At 41.6% G+C, this 17166-nt stretch overlaps 1 long non-coding RNA gene across 1 annotated transcript in view; it reads left to right on the top strand.

The window, feature by feature from the left end:
* The first annotated feature begins 2944 nt into the window (after nt 1-2944).
* Nucleotides 2945-17166, top strand: part of LOC128904089 (uncharacterized) — a 36210-nt gene continuing 21988 nt past the window's right edge. Inside the window, exon 1 of the long non-coding RNA XR_008464402.1 lies at nt 2945-3053. This is a non-coding gene — a long non-coding RNA (uncharacterized LOC128904089). The remainder of the gene's footprint in view (nt 3054-17166) is intronic.

Here is a 17166-nt window from a genome sequence, read left to right as displayed (position 1 = left end):
AATGCCCCTGCATTTCATATTTTAATTAAGTCCCATATTACTCAGAGCACTGACCTCTCTGAATTCTTTAAAGACCTGCCAAGGTGGAAGTAAAGAGATGCATAGGTTCATCCTCTTTGCTCTCACTAACTAGTACAAGTATGCAGATCTTGGCACAACAGTAAATCACAAAAAAGCAGCTGTAAAGGGTCAGGCCAAAGGCCTGTCAAACCCCATGTTCTGACACTGACAGCTGTTGTCTACTGTCTTCTACTTTCTCTATAGTCTCTGCTGCTCTCCACTCTCCATCCATTTCCTCACCACTCTTGGGACAGAGCCAAAATTCCCTCTTCCTTCCTCTTTGACTTCTCCATCAGGTGGCTGCCTCTCCGGAGGCTCTTCTGCTGCTCCATGATACTTTCTGCTTCCTGAAGTCCTTTAACAGCTCCTTTACTGCAGTTGTGTAAATTTGACAGTGCTTCAAACCTGGCTCCTGTGAGAGTTTTTTATAGGTGTGCGGCTGTTCATAGCTGTGACTTGGTTTCACTACTTCCACTGAGAGTTTTGAGCCTATTCCGCAACCATTCAGCTTCCTCAGGAAGGGTACACCATGAGCTGGCCACTCCGTTTGACTCCGCAGGATCACCCTGCACATACCCCTTTTATGTTTTCCCAATAAGGGGTTCAACGTTGCATGTAACGCAGGTGAAACACTGCACCTCACCTGTGAATTCACACCTTTGCCGGTCCCTCATTTGCAGAGCAAATGCAACTGCCAGCAAGGAGATGTCGCTTCAAAGACCCTGGAAGCCACTGTGTCCTACAAGATGCTGTCTGCCAAGGCTGGGACTCAGATGCAAAGGCAAAGGACCAGAGTGTGTGGAGGATGATCAGAACTAGTAGATTATGTCTGCTTTGACCTCAAGCCAAAACAGAAGTTTTCTGAAATGTAATGCCTAAATTTCTTCCTCTGGCTGTCATTTTTGAGGGTCCAGCAATATCCTGTAATATGGAGCAAAGGAGAAAACAGACCAGGTTCTCTGCTATAAAACCATAAGGAAGTAGACATCCAACAAATCCTTGAGTTACAATCCTTGAGATATAACTTGAGTTAATATTTTATAGTGGTTATAGGGGAGCAACAGTTGTATGGACTATGAATAACACAACACCTGATGCTCCTAGAGTTTGCTCTTGGTCTCCAGGGTCTTTGCCCCTTCCACTCTGCAAAACTGCAGCAGCTTAAGAGCTCTTCTGTCACTGACTGTCTGCAAGCTTTTATTCTGGTTAAAGGGCCAGAATGTTGTCAAATGAAAATTAATGGTGTCACAAGCAAATTTAATGTCTGTGTTTACAGCAAGCAGTTCTTCCAGTGCTGATTAGGACATGGCTCCATCTGTCTCTGGCTGGTCGCTCCACCATATTTTGTGGAAGGCCTGTGTAATTTAAAGGAAAACCTAGATTTGAAAGCCAACAACAATTTCTTCACACTTTTTCTTTGTCTATACACAGTATTTCTATTTCTTTTGATTCCCTGATTCCCACAAAGCAGAGAACAGGCAGTTGATGCATCCACTTTAAAATTATCTAAGGGTTTGGGGAGGTTTGGGGTTTTGGGGTTTTTTGGTTCTTTTTATTTCTTCTCCTCAGCTGGTAAAAGCCTTCATACAGATTGGCTTGTAGTCCTTGTAGTCCATGTAGCCCATACATACACATTGGCTTGTAGTGATGCCAGCATGGAGTTTTCATAATAAGTTGCACTCACTGGGTTGAAACATAACTTAAAAGTACCACTGGGGAAAAAAATATATAATCTATTTCTGTTTGGATTTGCCTCAGCAGATAATGATGGTTAGACTTGTTTTAAAGTACGAATATAAAACCCAGACATACATCAGCCACTTCCATATGTGCTACTGCACTAGCAAAATAACTGCAGCAGACAGGGAGGAATTGGCTTAGAGGGATGTAGCAAGACACAAGAAAACTAAAGATGATAAGGATTTGTATGCCCATGCTCTTAGGTGTTTGCTAAATGTAGAACAGTTGATAATGAATTATGTAGCCATGAACCTGTATTGTTTTTTTGTAAATCCAGTAATGCTAATTGTTCTTGTGCACAGCACTGTTTTCTTTGTGAAGCTACTCACAGCAGCTCTTAACTCCCAATTCTGTGCTTTAATAACAATACCATCTGGCTGAGGTTTTCAGACTTGCCTCTGGGGGTTGAAAGCCCGTTTTTCCATTATAATTAATGAGATTTGGGCGTCCAAAACCCCTGGGCAGCTTTGAATACATCACCTGCATCTTCTTGGGTTCATAAGTGCTTTGAGACTTTCAGAAGAAAAAGCCATTTAGCTGACCTGAGATGACAGAGAGGATGCTATGCAGCCCTTAATGCTTGACGCACTAGTTTCTATGTAATGTGGCCAAAGCTTGCTTTATTGTACCTGAAAGGGAATGTTGTTGGCCTGGTTAAGAATGAACAAACCTCTTGAGGACCTTATTGAGTGCATTTAATTTTTATTCCTAAAACGTTTGACTGGAAGGCCAGAATGGTATTTTTTGTTGTTCAGTATAAACGCAACATTTTTAACGTCTTACATTAGAGCAAAATTTGGTACTCATAAAAGTACATCAAATTCTGGCAGCCGTTAGTAGCGGCAGTTATCTGTGGTATGACAAATATGCAATAATTTGCTTCATGATCCTCTGGAGCAGGGGTGGCCAGCCTTAATGTCAGGTTCCAAAATCTTCACGGGATCACAATCAACAAAACCCCTTCCGTATTTACAGAAGAGATAAGAAAAGAGGGCAGGCAGTTGCTCCTAGTCATCTTGCAGACTGGATTTCATCTGCAAGGGCAGACCTTAGCTGTCCCTCCTGCGTCACTTCTCCTGGCAGCTGAAGGCTTGGAGGCTCCTGCAGCTGGAACAGCTGGACCCAGCTGCGCTGGGGAGTCACACTTGAATTGCACATGGCTCAAGAGCCACCCTCTGGTCACTTTGTTCTTTAGCAAACTGCCAAATAGCTCGAGACCAGAAATGCGGCACCAAAGCACTTCTATCCTGTGGGTAAGTAACACCTGTCTGATGGCAGATGTATTTCATGGACACCTGCATAAGAGGGTCTTTGGCACTTATTATGAAGCATTGCTCCATGAAAATTGTGTAAAAATGGAGGTTTGTAAGACAGAATTAAAAATGTTCTCTATCTACTGCAGGAGAATCCTTTCAGCAGAGGTAGGATAGATGGGCTCACTAAAATAGTAAATGATATAAAAAGAAAGTGGCTTCACACAGAGGACAGTCATTTGCAGTTAAATGGCAAATAAAAAATAAGTAGTGAGTCAGTTCAAATAATATTGTTTGGGGCAATCCATTTGGGTGTGCTTATATAATCTATTTATATAAGAATCTACATAAAAATTCTCTGCACTCAGTCTTAAGAGTCTTGTTCGGTTTTATGTTGTTTGGGACTTATAACAAAGGTTCCTTCTGTATGCCTTACAGACAAAAAAATGGGTTTATTCTTTTAGAAAACTCACTGACTATCAGGATTTTCATGCAGTAATCTTCTGGATTTAAATATGCTACCTCCAATATGACTCAGTTATTAGATTTGTAAACTGAATATGGGAGGATGTGGTTTCATGCTCAGCATAAGCAGATACATATCTTGTACCACCTCAAAATAGCAATTTTAACTGCTTTAACTCAGCTTTCCTTTGTGCCAGTGTTAGCAGGGAGCAGGATCTGGCTGAAGGCTAATCTTCGTTTGGGAAAATTAAAAAAAAACCCCAACAACCAAACAAAAAACCCACAAAGTTTTCAGCAAGGTCAATGTGCTTGGCTGAGCCAACACACCGGAAGGATGGAAGCCCAGGGCGAAGGGCAGGGTGGGAGCGGGAATCACCCCTCTGGCCTCCGTGTGGTCTCAGGTCGGTTTATGCTCCTTCTGTCATCCCACTCGGTGTGAACACGCCTATGCAGGAAGCACACAGGCAACTCAGGACAGAAGCGACTGGCTGCGTGCCAACATATCGTAATTGTTGATAAATCACGTTGCTGGCTTTCGGGTTTTTTTGTGCGTTTTTGAGGGTTTGGGGTTTTTTTGTTTGTTTTTTTGGTTTTTTTTTTAGGACTGTTAGCTCTATATTCTACAAGGACTTTAGGCTAAATCAGAGAAATAATTAGCTATGTAAGTACGCGCAGCAATTTCTCTATTAGTGAAACAGAAGGGAATCCTGACAGACGTAGATGAGAGGGAAGAAAGGACAGCAGTTTTCCCAGGAAGAGGACATGTTTCAGAATAAATGCTGTGTGTAAAGAATATGACAGTAGGCTCAGTAGGATGTCAAAAGATACGGGTATGGTAATGTCTGCCTTATTATTTGTTACGAATTTCAAAGACGGCGGACTGGCCGTTGAAACAGTTTATTAGCTGGGCTTAGCAAATCACCTCTGCCCTTGTTTACTGGTATAAGTGAGCAAAAAGGGAATAATGCTGTAATTCAAGGAATTACAAGGAATTCATTACAGAGTGTTTGCACCATGTAGCCAGTTGTTAAATGATATAAACATTAAGAAGGCAAGACCCCACTTATGCTTCTGGAAGGGTAGAACCTTTGTATTAAAGTGAAAAATAATGTTACCCAATTTGAGAGCAATAATCCAAGAGGGGATTGTTGATTCATGTATACTGTAAGAAAATCATCGTGAGCTACTGCGGGCTTCTATTTATTTTTCCACGTCTGCAGCACCCCTCCCAACACGGTAGCTGAACTGTGACTGAAATATTGTTTTTCCATCCCCAGATGGCAGTGCTGCCTTCCAAGATAATAACACTCAGTAGCTCTGGGAGAGAAATGTGTGCCGGTCTCTGGCTGGCTTCCGTGCCATGTTTCTTTGTTTCAGGGGAAATATGCTACAAATTCTCACGTAACAAGACTGGGGTAATCAGGACGGGCTTGCTCATCCAAGTCTGACACAGCAGCCATCTTCTGTGAGAGGCGCCCACCAGATCACAGCCCGTTCATAAGAAGTGTCGTCTGGGAATGCGAGTTGGAATTTCTGCTGAACTTTATTTTAAACATGCAATTTCTAATATCTTCTAGGTGGACGAGAGAAGAAATAAGTGACACAGACAATTTGGCTCCTAAAGGAGCTGCTAAAGGAGACCAGACCACGTGTGTGCTAATCTTGGTCCACAAGGCTTTGGCATCAGGCCTAATCCTGCTTCCGTTTACCTTACCAGCACAGCCCTTGCGGTCCTCAGCAGGGTAGGCGCTGAGCAGCGTTGTAGATACTTCACTAGGCTGTTAAATCTCGCAGTGGCTTGCAGGGCAGGATGCTCGTTTATCCCCCTGTGCCTTACTCTGCACCTTTGCATGGTCCCTTCAGATGCCTGAGTAAGAAACAGTCGCAGTTGTCCCACCCTGGGCTGCCCCCACTGAGGCTGATATAATGCACTTTTAGTGGGCAATCTTTAGTGTTAATTGGTTAATCCAGGACATAAAGTAAAGGGAGCAACACAATAAAAGAAACCTGGTGCGTGAGGATGCTGCCAGGTCCAGCAGCACACTGAGGAGCGAACATGGAGAGGGCCTGGGAAAGTCAGCCCAGTTCTCATGGGAAGTGAAGCTTTTCAGCAATTGAAAATCCAGCCGAAGGGTTTAGCATGTTCCCTTGTATTTTGGAAATGATGAGAAAGGTCCTTCCAGGTTGGGAGGGTATGATCTTTTTCAAGGATCTTCACTCTCATTACAGCTTTTTTTTTTTATGGCTGACAGGCAAGAAGAAGAAAAGGGACTTTGTGGCAAAAGGATCAAGGGATCTTGTTCCTTTCCTTCACTGGAGATATTTGTGTGTGCTGAGCCCTTTCTAGAAATTTCTGCTACTTCTTGAAGATCCTAAATCCCAGGTGGCAAAAGAATACTCTTAAAGATAATCCTCTGACCCTCTCCCCCGGCCACCCGTTCTGTGGTTTACATCGCAGTGAGGAGAGGCTTTTTTCCACCTTTCCTGTCCGCATGGCCACAGAGCCAGTGGGGCAAGCAGATCGGAGATGTGCGTTGCCCTTCCCCTGCCAAGCCCAGGGTATGGGGGGGCCCATGGCAGAGGCTGACAAGGGGGATGCCCGTGCAGTAACCGCACGGCAAGTCTGCGACAAAGGCTTCACCCCCAGTCTCTTCTGGAGGTGGTGCCGCTCTGTGCTGCTCTTTAATTGGAGCAAGCGGTAAATATAACCTGGCCTTCCCAGTTAATAGGATAAGGGAAATGCAGATTTAGTTCCAGGGCAGCTACTGTGTCGCTAGTGGTGCGTGGGTCACAGCTTCCATCCCCAAGCCCTCTTTTATCCTCTCTTATTCCCTTTCCTTTTCTGCCTGAAAAGAAAAATAAAATCCCTTTTTCAGGAGGGAAATATTTATTCTCCCTTTTCAGGTGTCTCTAACTCCCTGCTTCCTCACCCCAAATTCCTTTTATGTCCAGAGTAATGATTTCCAACCCCTCGCCTTCACGGCCACCTCTTCTGCTGACCTCAGAAATTACTAACCCACCCTACCTAGAATGAAGAGTTATCAAACACAAATTGTGCCTTCTCAGCTCTGCCACAGCTGGAATTTCTCATCTCTTCTCTGCTAGCTGTAGAGGACCTTGGGGGAAAATCTGAAAAAACTAAAAAAACTTATAATCAAACCCATAAGCAAGAATTCCTTTTTCTTTTTATTTTTTTTTTTTTTACTGGTGGGAGCACTCAGCCCTCTAGCCTACTGACAAGTCCGGGACCTTCTTATCACTCCAGCACACACACAGTCCAACAAATAAACATATTTGTAAATAAAAAGCAATAGAGATGGTATTTGAAACAGAGGGGAAGAATCTGCCCTTCAAAATGGTGTCTGGATTTTACACTATTTTCTCAATCAAAGCCCCTCTCCTTCTGACACACATTAGCAAAGGTGAAAACAACAGTTTGGTTTAAAAGCTGCATTATCAAATCCCTAAAATATCTCTTCTTTTTCCTTAAATCTGCATACACAGGGAAGAGGGAGGAGGAACTCCGCCATCTCAGCCATTTAAAGACACAGCTGCTCATCCCCAAAATTTGATTTCAGCTGTCACCAGCTCACCTGAAATGATTATATGGGAAACCAGGCTTATCAACTCCAGTTTCCCATTTCCAGTGATTACAGCACTTTGCAATTCTGATATTTTTTGCCTGCAGAATATGGCAGGCTGAAATACAATCTTGGTTTATTTTTTAAATAACCAGATTGCTCAGTTCAAAAGAAAAGCAACACAAAATAAAAACAATATTTCTGCTGCTTCAGAATAAAGATTCTTCCATCTTTTAGAATGAGTTTGCTGCCAAAGCGATGATTTTTCCATGGCTAGAACATATTTTTCATTTAAGAGTGAAATATGTAAAGTTTACTGAAAACAGAGATATTTTATCTGAAATTAAAAAACCCAGAACAGCCTTTTTCCCTCTAAATAGAAGAGAAAGTTTGTAACTGCTTTTTATGATTTCCTTTATATGTGTACTGAAAAATTATGTTTGACACAGCTTGGAAATAGACTCTCCCTCTTATTTCCAATGTATTAAATTGGAAGACAGTAGCAAAACTTGTTGCTATGGCTGGATTAAATCACCCTGACATCAATATTACACATCCTTCACTATTAATAGACAATGTAAAAAAAAAAAAAAATAACCTTTGGTATCTTCTACTCAAGACCGAGGTGGTGCAATACTTTCTGGGATACAGCTGTCCCTGGGATACTTGCAGGGAATATGTGGGTAATTAACACATGGTTAAGGATTTCTCCTCCTTTTGTGAGGAAATACATGCATTCTCTGCTTATTTGTGAAAAAAAGGCAGGGGTTACATTACAGAGTCTAGGAAAAAGAAGTAGTTAGAAGAAAACGAAAGATTAAGGGTTTTAGGAGCAAGGACTAAATAAAAAGGGCCTGTGAACTTCCTCATGCCCAAGTTTTATTCTTGTTTTGGCTTGGGAACCTTAGTCAGAACTACACAGGTTGCATAGGAGAGACGTCTGTCTAATCTTGGATTTCCCTTTGAACCAAAATCCTCTGTCTAACTGCTTGGGTCAAAAAGGGCAGCGGTGTTTTACAGCTTAGCCGGCAGAACTTGGTTAAATGCCTGTCTCCTGACAAATCAGTATTTTTGAAAACAGAGGTGACTCAGAGACACGTGAGGCAGGAAGGCTGTGCACCTCAACAACTGGCAGCCACTTTATTTCCAAGTCCTCCCAAGGAAGGTAGACCTACAAGGAACACACATTCTGATTCAGTGGCATGTATTGCAAATACGCATGCTTTAGGACAAAGGGCAATAGCCGGTGCCACTTACCTGATTTTCTTGGTTTGAGTAAGTGGGAATTTGTTGCAGGTTCCATAGCTGGGCATAAGTGGGAGCCCTCTCGCTCCCGGTTTTCTCTTTCTGCTGTCTACTGCTGTGCAGATGGAGGGTAAGGTTTCTTCCAGCCATTTTAATTGCAGTGTTCATCAAGACTACTAACAAACATGAACCACCACAGTGGCACTTTGTGTTTCAGAAAGATGTCTCTGTGTCTTGCACAGTGACAGATTTTGTTTTCTTTACCCATGTGAAAAAGATCTGATTCAGCCAGTGAGCAATTGCGCTGATTTTGCCGGGTGAGCTGGAGGGGAACATGCCTCAGCACTCCCAAGGACGAACCAGCCTGGTCCCCCGTGATCCCTGCCAGGGAACAGGATTGCACTTGGATCCAGATTGCATTTCAGCCAGATATTGTCAGTTCCCATTAACTTTAATTTTTTATTTATTTATTCACAATTACTATCCAGAATATTCAACCTGGACCAGATTCTGACATTTTGAAGGCCTAATTACTAGTCTAACAGGGAAGCCTACATTAATTGTCAGTAAGATAGTGTGGCTATTATCAAAGTAACTGCTGGCAACATACCCAAATGCCTGTTATCAGCAAGGGAGAAAGTCTGCCAACTTTATGCTAAAGAGAGTTTTTACTCAGAGTGGGGGTTTTGATTCTGGAAGTTAAATCAAAATGCAGAGGGTATTTCCAAAAAGAATTATTATGAAGGGTTACTGAAAAGGGAGGTGAAGCAGGGAGAATGAGAAAGCAAAAGCTGCATGGGAAATTTTTCCCTGGATGCATAATTTGGTTGGAAAGAAATAGAGGAGGGGGAACAGAGAAGAGGAGAAGTTGTCTTTCCTTTTGAAGCACTGGAGACTGGAGACAGGTTGTGGGGAGTGGTACAGGAGTACTCCTACTGCTTCTAAAATTTCTCAGGGGCTTGATTAGTGTAGCTTGCACAGATTTAAAGAGACTGACTCATTTGTGGGAAGCAAAGAATATCTCCACAGGGCAGATATTTGAGATCTGTTTTATTTCTATTTTTCTTGCCCTATTGCATGGGGCATTACCACAGATGGTCCACGAATTTGACTTCATAAATTTCTTCCTATTGCAGACACCCTTGATCTCTTCTGCTCTGTTTTCATGTCACGTTGCAATAATGTGCTTTTACTGTTTAACAGTAAGCCTTTAAGCATCAGTGGTACACTGAGGGTACGCGGGGGTATTTGGTATAGAAGTTTATGGAGTAAAGTCCCATAGACCTTTCTGAAATATATTTTTATTTTGCTAGCCTAAGTTGGTGAGGGAGATAAACAAACCTGTTGGAGGAAAGAACCACTTAATGGCACCTAATGCCATCACACATAGAAAACTTTGCCATGGAATGGCATGCCAGCTTGTAGCCTCCTCCCTGTGGAGCACTGGACGTGCTCTTGGGCAGGACTCCTACCCCCGGGGCTTTGTACCATACAACCATGGCAAACATTTATCTCCATTTTTTAAGCTCTAGATGAAAGTAAGTAGGCTTGACCAGCTCCCAGGCAGTGCATTTGTTTCCTTAAAAGTTAATGTTTGACCATCGTTTCTCAGAGTGGTCTAGTTCGAAGGGAAAGAAACCCAGGATAACTTGAAAGATGATCACATTTTGATACTGACTACCAAATTCTCTGTTGGGCCATGAGTTATATGATAGCTGTTCCTCAAAAATTACCTAATAAACCACTACTAAACAATATGGAAAAGTAAGATATGGAGATTGATCTGGAAAGTAATCAGTCAGCTCATTTCTGTTACCTTTGCAATGCTTCTTTCTGGAGTAGGTGCTGGAGGCATCTCTGTGACACTGGATATTTCCACTCACTGAGGCCAGCTCAGTTGTTTGGAGATGCTTACTCCACTGGGAAATTTCTTTTGATGTACACTCTGTGATGCTTTTTCCCATTCTGGTAAGAAGATCTTAGGATAGACTTTATAGGAGATAATAAAAATCCTTCCCAGAGAAACTTCTTTTTAGAAGCCCATGCTTTTTGCCCATCTTGGGAAAGTTTTTAAAATACAGACAGTAGTTAGCAAATCCAATTGAAAAAAAGCAATTTATAGTTCAGACTTGTTGGAGCAGCTGCAATGGGATGTGAGTGCTGAATTTGGCTTCCAGGTATTGACCGTGCAAGATGACAGTATTGATGTTGGACCAAAGTGCTTTTTCTTGGGATTTTATATGTGGGCATCTATATGACCCTAGCTTTAAAAATCTAATCATACCTCCAGGAACTCCTCAGCAACCTCTCTTTATTCTTGTAGAAACAAGATCATCTGATCCTCTTAGTATTTTGCCTGTAATGAAGGATCTAATTGTCTTTTTCCTCATTATTCAAGGTCTTGCCTATTAAAAACTCAAGAGCTAGTACAACTCCATTCTGTTTCCTTAAGTGTTACGGCTTCAGCTTCCCAAAGGTAGTTTTAACCTTCTTGATTGCCTTCCCTGCTGTACAATCTAACACTCAAGTATGATTGCAACTATCAGTTGACCCACTTCTGTGCTCCTAATCTGAAAAATAATCCTAATTTAATTTATAAAAGAATGTTTGCTATTTTTTCTTGTCACGGAATATTTGGATTGAGAATTAAGGTTTTTCTGGTGTTGGAATTCCCAGTATTTTTTCAGTCATGTTTTGTAATATGTTTCTTCCCTTTCCCATAATCACTCAGTTAAATACAAACTCAGTTTATTGTGACAAAGTGAAAGTGCAGTTTCTAGAACATTTTCTATTTCTGTGTCTGCTGGGGCATCCTTGTTAATGCTCATTATGGGCCCATGCCAAGCCCTAGCAAAGTAAAAGAAAATGTTCCCCTGACTTTGGATCAAGCCCCCAAATAACACAAACTCCAGTTTGAGTTTAAATGGCTTCTCCTTCCCCCAGCCTTCCCACATCTTTGCAATGTATTGAGGAAAGGGAAAAAGCTAACACTCTTGTAATATCCTTTGCTCATTTAAAAGCAATGCTTTTAGAAGGAAATAAATATGATATTGTGTACCAACTTATAATAGTCATGGGTAAAATTATGCTGCATTGGTTATTGTTCTTTACATATATTACCAATTGAAAAGGAAATGAAATTTGAATTAATGGACCCATTTGTACAAACATGATTGTTAATATTAATATGCAGGGTAAGTCAGTTGGCAAGAGCTGAAATAAATTAGTGGGTCTCTCGAACACAGTATTTCACTGGAGTCTAGCTGCACAGATGCTGAAAATACAATCCTGTAGTTAAACCAGTGTGCAGGGAGACTTCTCTTAGAGTTCAGGGGAAATATCAAAGTGCAGATTCCCCGCAGTACACTCTTATTGTCCAAAAGTCTACATGTGCTGCCAGGAGATTATTAGTGTTTACTGAGAAAAAGCACTCTGCGAAGGAAGGAGCTGGTGGAAGTAACAACCTTCCCCATTTCCTTCCACGGCTGCCGGGCTCACGCTGCGGCTGCAGGATATTCTGGATGGATTTTTCAGTTGAAAAAATAGCCACGGGGAGTTTGGGTTTTGTAGGCTGAGGTAGAATTGTTAAAACCCAGGTTTTGAACACTGCCTGTCTGGGTAGCGCTCAGGCTGATTTCCACATGCCTCTGCTGTACGGGCAGACATCACAAGCGGTACATTTATCACCCTCAGACGTGCAAGCTCACAGAACGAAACCCTGTCCCTAGTTAAGAGGTAAAGCTGTGTAGAGCTTGCTGGGAATCTCACTAGTAGATTAGAAGTTTTGCTAGTTAGTTATTCACGTTTCTAAACTATTCCTCTAAAGACATTCAATTTGTGATCTTTCATTATAATGCTGAAAGACTTATTTTTGTGCACCAAGTCCAAATTTCTCTTAATTATTAATTATCTTCCAGGAAATGAGCTTTTTGGGAAAAGGAAAGCCACTCACCATAACTACGCGTCCTTGTTTGTAATCTCCCTCATTATCTCTGACTCTTTCCAAAATAAGTATAGTAGTTTTGCTGGCCCATTTCAGAGCCAAGTTTGAATTCCCTCACTGAGACAAATCTGTCAGTCTCTCAACCTGAAGAAACTTTACAGATCAATCAAAAGCTGTCTTCTTATAATAAGGAAGGGCAACTTTTCCTGAAATCAAAGAATCCTCTTGAAAATGGGCTTTCTTTGTTTCTGTGAAATACTTTACATTTTCTTTCATTTAATCCATTCATCAAGCTTTTCAAATGTAACAGCGGAATAACAATGTTAGAAAAAAAAAACAGGACAATCACTAAAATGTTATATTCTGCATCTGAATGATAAGAATCCCATTAAAACTCAACATTAAAGCATTATTTGCTGTAAGAAAAAAATGATCACGGCTTTGATAAAGAAAAACAAAAACAACCTTGGTTTTTCCAGCTTTAATCAAGTAATTTGTGACCCAGTAAGGGCTCTGTACTGCTGAGTTATTTTCGGAGCATTTATCACAGGTGTTTCACATGTGTTCAGCACATCCTGATTCTAATCCTCTTAATACGCTTAACAATAGTAGGGCAGCTTTTGGGAACAAGCGAACTGGCTCTCCTGGTTATTTTGGACTGTGTTTTTACACAAGGACTATTTATTGAGGGATTTGAATCCCTGTTCCAGGACTCGTTTTATCAAAAAACCAACTCCATCTGTGCAGGGGGGCTTCTTATCCTGCATCACTAGGCCAAACAGCTCCTGCTGTATAAAAACAGAGACAAGTACAATGACAAAGCTAAGACTTAGGCTAGTTCCTTCCATGTTCATACAATGTTCAGCGCACTGGACACCAGCCATTTGAAGGAACTTTCCTTGTCTGGGTGCCCAGCATTTGGAGTCTTCTCATCTAGTTGGCTGGCACCTGGGCCATACTGTGGGCTTACATCATGATGTCACGCAAACAGGAGCAGAAATAACCCACAGTTCTCTAATTAGCCTCATTAATTCATTACTTGTGAGAGCTCCTAGCTTCACTGGTCTTATGATGGATTGCAGCAAATACAATGTGCATCCCAAGCCAAAGGCGAGGGCATGTAAGAGAGCAATGTCCATGAGATGATCTTCAGATCCAGCAATGAATATTTCTGTTTAAGTATTTAATATTTTTTTTTAAAGTACTGCAGGTCATTTTTCTTCGAATGATTATGCTTTTACTGTGTGATAAATAAGATTGTGCCTGAAGATACCAGAGGGCATCAGAATAATATCTCTGCAACATATTTTGAGTGGTGATCATACCATTTCTAGCTCACCATATGGCTTAGTGCAGATGTCCTAGCATTAAAATGACCTTCTTCATTACATAAAGGTCACAGATGCAGAACTCAACATTTTGTAACCTTGGCAGGGGTACAGGCTATGTAGGGAATACACCTGTTGCCTTTCCTGCTGGTCAGAGCACTGTCACCCAATAATTGAAACACTGGGATTGAATTTTAGCTTGCATTGCTGTTGCTAATATCAGTTAATAAACTTAGATGCTATTAAACCGTTCAATGTGCTGAAATGAAGAAACAAAAATGCTAACATGCTAGAATCAGCTTCTATATATGTTTTACTTCGGTAGCCCTAGTAACAAGAAACATCATATCCTTCTTTTCTGAATCCCTGGCAATGGTCATCTTCCCTCCTAGAAAAGAAAAAACGGAAATTAAGTTGAGGCAAGGATCAGGGGTTTCTGTAGATAAAATAGTTAAATTTTATTCCACTCAAAAAAAGATTTTTTCTGCAAGTAAATCCTGGAGTGGCCAGACTGGCCAGATTTAACCGCTTCCCCCTGCCTGGTCCCCTAGAAGCTACTCTGTTACAGAAGGGTTGAGCTGGGTTTCCCTGCCCTTCCCGGGCTTTGCACCCTCCTCTGTTTCACTGACAGAAAAACCTTGGGATGTTCCTCAGTGTGTTTCTCCTGCTGCTTCATCCTGCTTCAGCCAGGCAGCACGCTGAACAAGACGGAGTACTCAGCCTCTTGATTTAATCAGGATTGCAAAGGTCAATAAAGGTCACAGATAACAACCAAAACACACTTCTGCTCTCATAGGAATGTTCAACGGTATCGACTTTTGCTGGATATCACTAGAAAAAGTTGTTGTTTACATGCAGCTCTGAAGAGTTGCTGCATAGGATGTTTTAAACAGCATATTCTAAAGCTAGAGGGGAGGAGAGGAGAGGAGAGGAGAGGAGAGGAGAGGAGAGGAGAGGAGAGGAGAGGAGAGGAGAGGAGAGGAGAGGAGAGGAGAGGAGAGGAGAGGAGAGGAGAGGAGGGAAGGGAAGGGAAGGGAAGGGAAGGGAAGGGAAGGGAAGGGAAGGGAAGGGAAGGGAAGGGAAGGGAAGGGAAGGGAAGAGAAGAGAAGAGAAGAGAAGAGAAGAGAAAAGATTTCAGTTCTATAGGTCTCAGGAAGAGACCCACACAGATCATCTAGTCCAACTGCCTGACCACTTCAGGGCTGACCAAGTTAAAGCATGTCATTAAGGGCATTGTCCAAATGCCTCTTAAACACTGACAAGCCTAGGGCATCGACCACCTTTCTAGGAAGCCTGTTCCAGTGTTTGACCACCCTCTCAGTAAAGAAATGTTTCCTAAGTTGTGCTTGACATCGTTCTTTCCAGCTGACCGTCCAAAAGTACTTTTACACAGCCGCTGCAAGTTTAATAGTCCTTTGGGAGGGATTTCACCAGTACAATGCTAATATATTCAGGAATATCTCAAAATCACGTTCCCTCAGCCACTCTCAGACCACCCTATCACGCATACTGTTTCTGCCTGCTCTGTGCATTTTCCTTAGCAATGAGCTTTCATGAGAGCTACTGATTTAGTTTGTTTAGGATATAATCAAAACATGCTCCCTGACAACCTAATTGAACTAGGAACACCTGATGTGGGAGCATTTCATTAAAAAGGGGTACCAACCACTGATCTGGGATGTGATGTTTTTTTGATTATGAATAAGAAGATCCTAAGATATATGAAAATTTGACCAAAATAAAAGTATTTAAAAAACCCAACCCAAGACTATATTTTATTCCCACAGGTAAAGGGACAAAAAGAAGTGAAAAGGCACAGACGGTGAGGTACATGATGCTCAGTGAGATTGGCACAGCATTATGAAGCATCTAATTTCAGCTGTCAAAGGGGCTCATATTGATTTTTTTTTCTTTCATTCTCTGTGTGTGCTTTTATAGAGACTTGAAATAGAGTCTCCATTTTGCTCTTATGAAAACCACGTTTCTTGGAGGGCAATGTGGGGGAGGGAAAAGAATAGCTCTTTCTGCTCAGAAAAATAGCAGCCTACTTAGCACTTACCAGAGGATTATACACCCTAATGTTCTGAGAGGCTCCTGTTCAGGTAGGCAGAGGGGAGCTGGATGGCTTAGCAGTATTTATGAGTGATTTAAATCCATGCAGGCTGCTCTGTGTTTTCCCCATTTGTGCATTGTGAGAGAGGGATCCAGATTCCAGACATCACTTTTGGAGCTATAAAACCTAAATTAAGGGCAAAGTACACAGAGCAATTCAGAAATACCTCCATTGGTAGATATAATTGAAGAATAGATGAACTGTTACAAGGAAATCACTCTTTCTTCAGGGCTACTACAGTCTGACTCCTTGATGTTCAGATAGGGAATATGGAAAACTCCAGTCGAGGTCCGTGTCTGACTGGTCAAAAGATCGGCTCTTCATACGGTCAATTGTTGCTGACAGTTAAGAAAGTTGCAAATCTTTGAAGGATCAAAGGAAGATTTATTAGCAGCACAAATACCTGCATTTGTTACTTTTTTCAGAGAGGCTGTTATTATTAAGTAAAAAATGCAAAGAGTTGCATAACTCTTATTAACAAATACATCTTACTGCAGAGCGAGGAAGGGAGAGAACTCACCTTTCCTTACTTTTCCCTAGTTGTTTTTTGTGGAGAGGCTTTCACCAGAGCTTCTCCAACCTTACATCTCCACCATGGCTTTCTAAGAGCTGGAGGAGCGTCCAGCTTTCTGCAGTCACACATTGCAGTTGTTCCCGGCACTGTAGTTCGGAGCTTTATAATTGCCAGAGGGCGTAGCAGATGTATGGCTTCCACTGGAGCCCTGGTGCAGCAGTCTTGTTTCATTGTTTTTTAGGACAACGGGGTTGGGGGGAAGCAAAAGAAGAAGAAGAAGAAAAAAAAAAAAGTCTGTTAAAATTCCAGCATAGGAAAAGTAAAAATACAGTAAGGAGTCTGAATCTATTGCTGCAAATGTTAGCTGCCTCTTTCTGTTTGGCACTGTAACAGACCAAAATTTGAGCCATCCAAATGACAGCTTTGAGAAGGGAGAGGGAAGGGAGGACAACAAAAAAATTCTCATGACTCAAACATCTTTCCTTTTGCTCCCCACGTTATCTGGCAGAATTAAAAACCCAGCAGGAAATTAAACACATACACCTGACAAAGAACTGCTTAGAAAATGTGATGTGTGATTATAGATGACTCATTCTCATTCTGGAAGACTGGTCTCCTTTAAAGATTCTAGCAAGCTCTGTTGTCTTTTTTTTTTTTTTCCCCCCAAAAGGCATTTTACAACTCCATTTTCTAAATATGATTTATAGTTATTGTAGGAAAATAGGAAATGTAACAAGTTTCTTTTAATGCTGCATTATTTATATGCCAGGTTCACAAATGAAAATATTTTAGCACCCTGTTTTCCCAGGCCATGGAAAAAAAGAATTCCTTTCTAGGTGCCTGTGAACTGTATTTTTAAATTAGCGTGGAGCTAGCTGGAGGCCCTACGGAAAAAAAAAGAAAAAGGCAAAAAAAAAAAGCAAT

The sequence above is a fragment of the Rissa tridactyla genome, chromosome 1, assembly GCF_028500815.1.
Source record: "Rissa tridactyla isolate bRisTri1 chromosome 1, bRisTri1.patW.cur.20221130, whole genome shotgun sequence".
Classification (NCBI taxonomy): domain Eukaryota; kingdom Metazoa; phylum Chordata; class Aves; order Charadriiformes; family Laridae; genus Rissa; species Rissa tridactyla.
Note: the sequence above shows the minus strand (reverse complement) of the source record. Positions and strands in the feature narration are given on the sequence as shown.